General features: G+C 43.1%; 1 long non-coding RNA gene across 1 annotated transcript; it reads left to right on the forward strand.

Moving 5' to 3' along the window:
- Positions 1 to 205: 205 nt before the first annotated feature.
- Positions 206 to 5,815, forward strand: LOC145716676 (uncharacterized). The gene is made up of 3 exons (XR_014139473.1): positions 206 to 267; positions 548 to 663; positions 5,793 to 5,815. It is a non-coding gene; the product is annotated as an uncharacterized LOC145716676 (long non-coding RNA).
- The last annotated feature ends 237 nt before the right edge of the window (positions 5,816 to 6,052 follow it).

The raw sequence follows: 6,052 nt of genomic DNA on the forward strand, positions 1-6,052 counted from the left end.
TGACTCATCTAAACCTATTTAAATCCATAATGTCTCCTGGTGATTATAGAGACTTGATCACAAGGACGAGAGAACTATTTTGAAAGTATCTTAACATTTATAAATTTCTTTTTAGTTATTTAAGAATAAAAACCCCTTGATTCTTTTCTCTGCTTTTCTAACTTTGTATCTACACCCTCTCTTCACGTTTAGAGGCAAGTAAAAGAAAGTCTTCACCAGCAAGGACGAGTCCAGTCGGCTGCACACGTTTTCAGCTTGAGACCAGAGGTAAGAGCCTGGGCCAAATGCTGAGATGAGCGGGGTCTTATCTGCAGAAGAGCCATGGAAGCGAGGGCCATGCATGAGACGTTATTATTATTTTATTTTATTTTTTAGCTCAAATTGATGAAACCTGGAGTTTGTTAGGTCTTGAAAGTTTAGTGCGCCAGTCTGTCAGAAAAGCCTTGAGGAAGTTGGTCCTGGAGGCAGACGTTTTAAAACATGTGGACACTAAATGAAGACATCTGGGAGACAGAAACCCTCCTAATATTTTTATTCACTGATACAGTCATTCCAGGTCCTGTGGGTACCGCTGGAAGTGCTGGGATGAAATGATGGTGGCAGGACATCTGCCCGCGGGGGTGGACGTCCCATCGGACTGGGAAGGAGACCCAGCGAGAATGGGTGAGTACTCCCCATCACGGCACACACATCAGGAGCACCCAGGAACCTGAGCAGACACTGTCTCCAACCTCAGGCAGAGATTCAGAAGGAGCAGAAGTCGCTGACTGGCTGCTGGGGTCTTTGCCCCGGTCAGCACGTCGGAAGGAGGCGTGGCTATGTAGGGTGCATCCGCTTTCCTCCTGCGGGACGACTAGAACACAGAAGGGGTGCTCTCATTCAAGTAGCATGTTGTGGGCAGTGTTCCACCAGAGCTGAGAAAAGAATTCAAACTCCTTCCAAGAAGGCCACAGCTTTCTCAGAGACGGAATTTCTGAAGGCCTTGTACGTAAATGTACTGAGCACTTACTGTGTGCCTGGCGCAGCCCTAAGAGATTTATGTGCAAGTAATTACTTTTCCTTACCGTTACTCGGTATGCTCTCACACAGCTGAACATGTCTCTTCTTTCCCATGGCTTACTGATGACGGAACGGGTTCTCGTCTAAGTCGGTGTCCCTTACTGCCTCTGGTTTCTGGAGGTGGCTAGATACTCCGTGAAAGTGGTCATTAACACTGATTGAGAGACTGATCACTGAAGCCTTAAGCGTCAACACTGAAGGTGGAGGGGGACTGGGAGAACCAGCTGGGAAGAGTGTGTTGCCAAAAACTGATGGGCTTCCTATGACGACCCACTTGGAAGTGATCTGTTCCCTAGAGCGGAGCTTCTGGGCTGTGAACGGCACCCACCTCCTTGCTCAGAAATGCAGGAGGGCCCACTTCAGAGGGTTCACTGGCAACTCCACTGCTCATATTTGACATAGCACTGAAGCGGGGATGTAGCTCCTTCTTCCTTTGTAGAAGGACCTCCAAGGAAGCAGCGCCCTGACTCCCAAGAGGGTTGATCACCCATGTGGTCAGTGAATAGACAACAGCCTTGGAATATTGAGGCTTCCCTCCAACACCATCAGTTTCACCCTAAATTCCGGTTTCATTGAATACTAGCACATATTGGTTTACTTTCTGTAAATCTGGTGTCCTCTTTCCCTTCTCTTTCTCTCTCTCCCTCCCTGTCCTCCTCCTTCTCTGTTTTCTCCTTTTTTTTTTTAAATTGGAGACGCATTCGCTGAGCACCTACTATGTTCTAGGCAATGTTAGGTGTTGGGCGTTCAGTGATGAATAGCAAAAATATGGTCCCTGATCCCCATGAGGTTTATTGTTTAATTGGTGAGGCAATCAAACAGCCACATAAATACGTAAGTAAAATTATAAGTGTGACAAGAGCATCAGAGAGAGCATATGATTTCGTGAGACCTACAACAGGGCTGTTTGGCTGAGTCAGGAAGGGTAGGGCAGGTTGTCTGATGAGACAGTGATTAAGCCAGGAAACAGGGAATGGATTGGATTCAGCCTCACGCTGAGTCTGTGAGAGCACCCAGGCTGAGAGAGGTCCATGTGTGGATGGGGGGAAGTGCAAAGAGCAAACAGAGCCAGGAGGAGGTGAAGCTGAAGGGCAGGGGGCAGATGCCAAGAATGGAGGGCATGTCTTTGTCTGAGGAGCCATGATCCTCATGGGGGTAGTACGGCCGGATTTGCATTTTGGAGAGCACTCTGGCTCCAACGAAGGCAGACTTGAATGGAGAGCAGGGCTGGATTGACGATGATGTGTTGGGGGCACAGGGCACAGGCCTGATGTTCCTCTGAGACATGCCCAGAAGGATAGGTCAACCATAGGTACATTTGGGCTCTAAGTTCTCACTTTATTATATATCATCTTTTTGTGAAAAGTACAAAAAATAGGTCAGACAAGCCTAGGTGTTACTGCTTAATGAGACTCTAAGTATTACAGAAGCCCCCCAAAGGCTGATAATTGGTTTAACAAATTGTTTCTTTGCAGGCAGCAAACTCATTCTAATACTGAAGCTCTTTTTCTCAGACAATTCGGGAAAGAAAGGACTTTGATTCACGCTTGTAGAAACTTTAGTATTAAGGATATATAGGCATCATTTTAAATTTACTATTCATTCAGTTTTATCTAATTTTGGGCTTGTAAACACAAGGCGAGGATAATTCTCAGTGAAGCCTATCATGACTACAACTATCTGCACTTGGTAGGTGCCCTCTTCTCTCTCATCCCAATTCCTAGCTTTTCTAGTCGTCCCCACTTACAATCTAAAGAAACTCCCCAGCAGAATTCAGAATCCACAATGTGTCACTTAGTTTTCTCTGTTTTTTTTTTAAAGATTATTTATTAATTTGAGAGAGAGAGAGGGAGTACAGTAGCAGAGAGCAGCAGAGGGAAAAGGAGAAGCAGGCTCCCCACCGAGCAGGGAGCCTGACATGGGGCTCCATCCCAGGACCCCGGGATCATGACCTGACTGAAGGCAGACGCTTAACTGACTGAGCCACCCAAGCGCCCCAGTTTTCTCTGTTTAAAACTTGTGTGTGGACACATCCCAGAAGGCTTGTTAGGCTCTGAGGATGGCTTTGAGGCTGAAGAGGGAAGTCTCAGACGATCTAGGGATTTGTGATGTCTGTATCACAAAGTTTCTCAGAAGTACTATCTACACTCACAAGTGAGCTAAAGATTGAAACAAGTCCTTGGATGAATGAGATAATACAGGACAGTTGACCCTAGAACAACACAAGTTTGAACTACGCAGGTCCACTTATATGGGGATTTTTTTCTATAATAGAGTATTGTGTGATTTTCTTAATATTTCTTTCCTCCGGCTTACTTTATTGTAAGAATACAACATATAATACATATAACATACAAAATTTGTGTTAATCCACTGTATATATTATTGGTAAGGCTTCTGGTCAACAGTAAGCTATTAGTAGTTAAGTTTTCAGGAAGTCAAAAGTTATATGCAAATTTTTGACTGCAGAAGGGTTGCCTGTAACCCCTACATTTGTCCCAGGGTCAACTGTACATCATGGAGGATCTTGCTGAACCATTTAATCTAATAGTGTGCTTTAGGTAACAAATAACCTACAAGTGAGGACAATAATTTATGTCACAATAAATCTCAAATGAAAAGTTTTTTATTAAAAAAAAAAAAACCCTTACAGTACACAAAACATCACCTTTCCAAAGTCAATGCTTCCTGAAAGATCCATTAGAGATTTTTCAGAGCTTTCTTGGCTTTGCCTAAGGTACAGGGCCTTTGTGAGAACACTTAGAGGGTCAAGGTGATATGAAGGAATAGATTTGGGATACGAACTTTTACAGCAATACAATGTGCTATAAGTAGAGAAATCCTCATTATGATGGCATCCAACTACCACAGCAACAAATGTGTTTTATCTACTATAGTCACACCCCCAAAGTCCCACTTCAACTCTAACTTGAAGTCAAAATCATTGCCATTTTCTGCCTGTGGACTATTGACAGGATATGAAAAATAATGATATTATGACTGTCTTAGAAGGGAAGACGATTTGAGGTAGACAGAAAAGGTTCATTCCTTCAATAAATGTAAGTATTTATTAGCCAGGTACAATGGAAGGTACTCAGAAGAGGTATAATTCTCACTTTCGAAGACTTTACAGTCTAGTGGGACAGGTTGACCATTAAAAGAACAATTACATACTATATATAATAAATGCTACCCTATATTCAGATGAGGAACACATAAGGGGGCACTCACCAAGACAGACTCCCTGGGGGAAATGGCTTCTACACCGATAAGAGTCAGCCAGGGATGGATGGGGAGGAGGTTGAGGAAGAGGTTATTCATACAGAGGCAAGAGCATGTACAAACACTGCAGTATGGTGCTATCTGGGAAGTGATGAATGCTTACCTCACCATACAGAATAAAGGGCTTAGGGCAGGACCCCCAGTGGCATGGGATCCTAAACATTACCAGGCTTATTCATGGCTGGCTCTTGGTCTTGAGATAGATGAGATGAAGCAAGCAAGGCCTTGGAGTTTCAGCAGATTAGGGTATGGGGGCGATAACCAGGGTCTAACACCTCCCAGCACAGCCATGTGGGTTTCCTAAGGCTCTTGTCCCTCTCACACATTGCAGTCTGTTGGTTCTTTACACAGAGGCATGCTGTTACAAAGGCCTTGGGTCATGATGACTGGGAAGAAAGCACCCATTTGTCCCAGAGCCCATATTTTAAAGGAGGAAAAGAGCTTTGATATATGTTGTTTATAATTGTGATTCCTTCAATTTCCTATACTTTCTGGAATTTATCAGAATTTTCTGTGCATTCAAATATGCAGACCATATTTGGATGGTCTCTTTTGTTGTTTAAATAAAGGAAGAAGAGCTGGAGCTTCACAGAAACCCAAGACATAACCCTAGACAGGGACAGAACCCTGGCATCAACTCTTGGGCTAGAAATCAGCCACCCAACTTGTCAACTGAGGACTCTTTGTGCATGAGGCATAGGTCCTTCACTGTGGACTAATGCTTGCTCCTAAGAGGCCTCAGAAAGAATTCTCAGGCTTTGCTGGTGGTCAGGCCAAGAGAGCAGGCCTGAAAGGAGAGGTCAGTTGGAGCTGTCCATGGTGCTCACCCCATTGACTGCCTGGTCAGCTTTTTCTTGGGCTTTGGTGCTCAACCTAGTTGCAAGCCATTTTGCTTCCACTCTTGATCAGGACTCCTAGCACACTGGTCAAGCCACTGATATTTTGGTTACATTATATTCTTGACCTCCTCAGCTCCTTACTGGGCTGTCCACACTTTCTCCTACTCTGCCTGAATCTATGATGTTCTGTTAAGTTCAGAAGACCACATTGTTCTGCTCTGGTTTCTGCTGAATGCCCTTGGATTTCTTTTCTAGTCAAGAGAGGGACCCTGTTTTATTGTGAACAATGAAAATGTTCTCAGTTTTTAAAAATTTAAATGAACATCGGAAAAAAAGCTTTCTGGCTATTTGATTCCTATGGGCTGAAAGGCAGCTCTCATCAAAATAATAATGGAAACTGGGGCAGGTCACTTTTATTATAAGCTGTTGTCTTCTAGGGCTGAATTTTTGATTAAAATTCATAAAATATCATTTGCAACCAGTATAATTAGGGTTTTATTCCATGGATGTGAAGGAAAAATGTCAGCTCAAACCTTAAAAAATGTGAGGAATCTTGAATTGATTAATTTTTCAATTATTCTTCATGACAAATGACTTCTCTTTCAATTCCAGATGAAAATCAAAGGGTGTTCTTCAGCTCCAGGTAAATGTTGACTCTTCTGTCTCATAAAAAAGCACTTAGACATGATGGATGGAATTAAGGGGTGAAATGAGGTCTCTTAGCAAAAACAAACATTCTGACAATATTCCTGATTTTTCTGTCTTCTTGTGATTTAGATAACTTAGAAGTGTTCTGCTAACAATTATTAGCCAAATTTTAGCCTTTCAGGAAATTAAGTGACATTGTAGGTCTAAATTAAAAACCACCTGTA

The sequence above is a fragment of the Leptonychotes weddellii genome, chromosome 13, assembly GCF_054177405.1.
Source record: "Leptonychotes weddellii isolate Sample4059 chromosome 13, ASM5417740v2, whole genome shotgun sequence".
Lineage (NCBI taxonomy): Eukaryota > Metazoa > Chordata > Mammalia > Carnivora > Phocidae > Leptonychotes > Leptonychotes weddellii.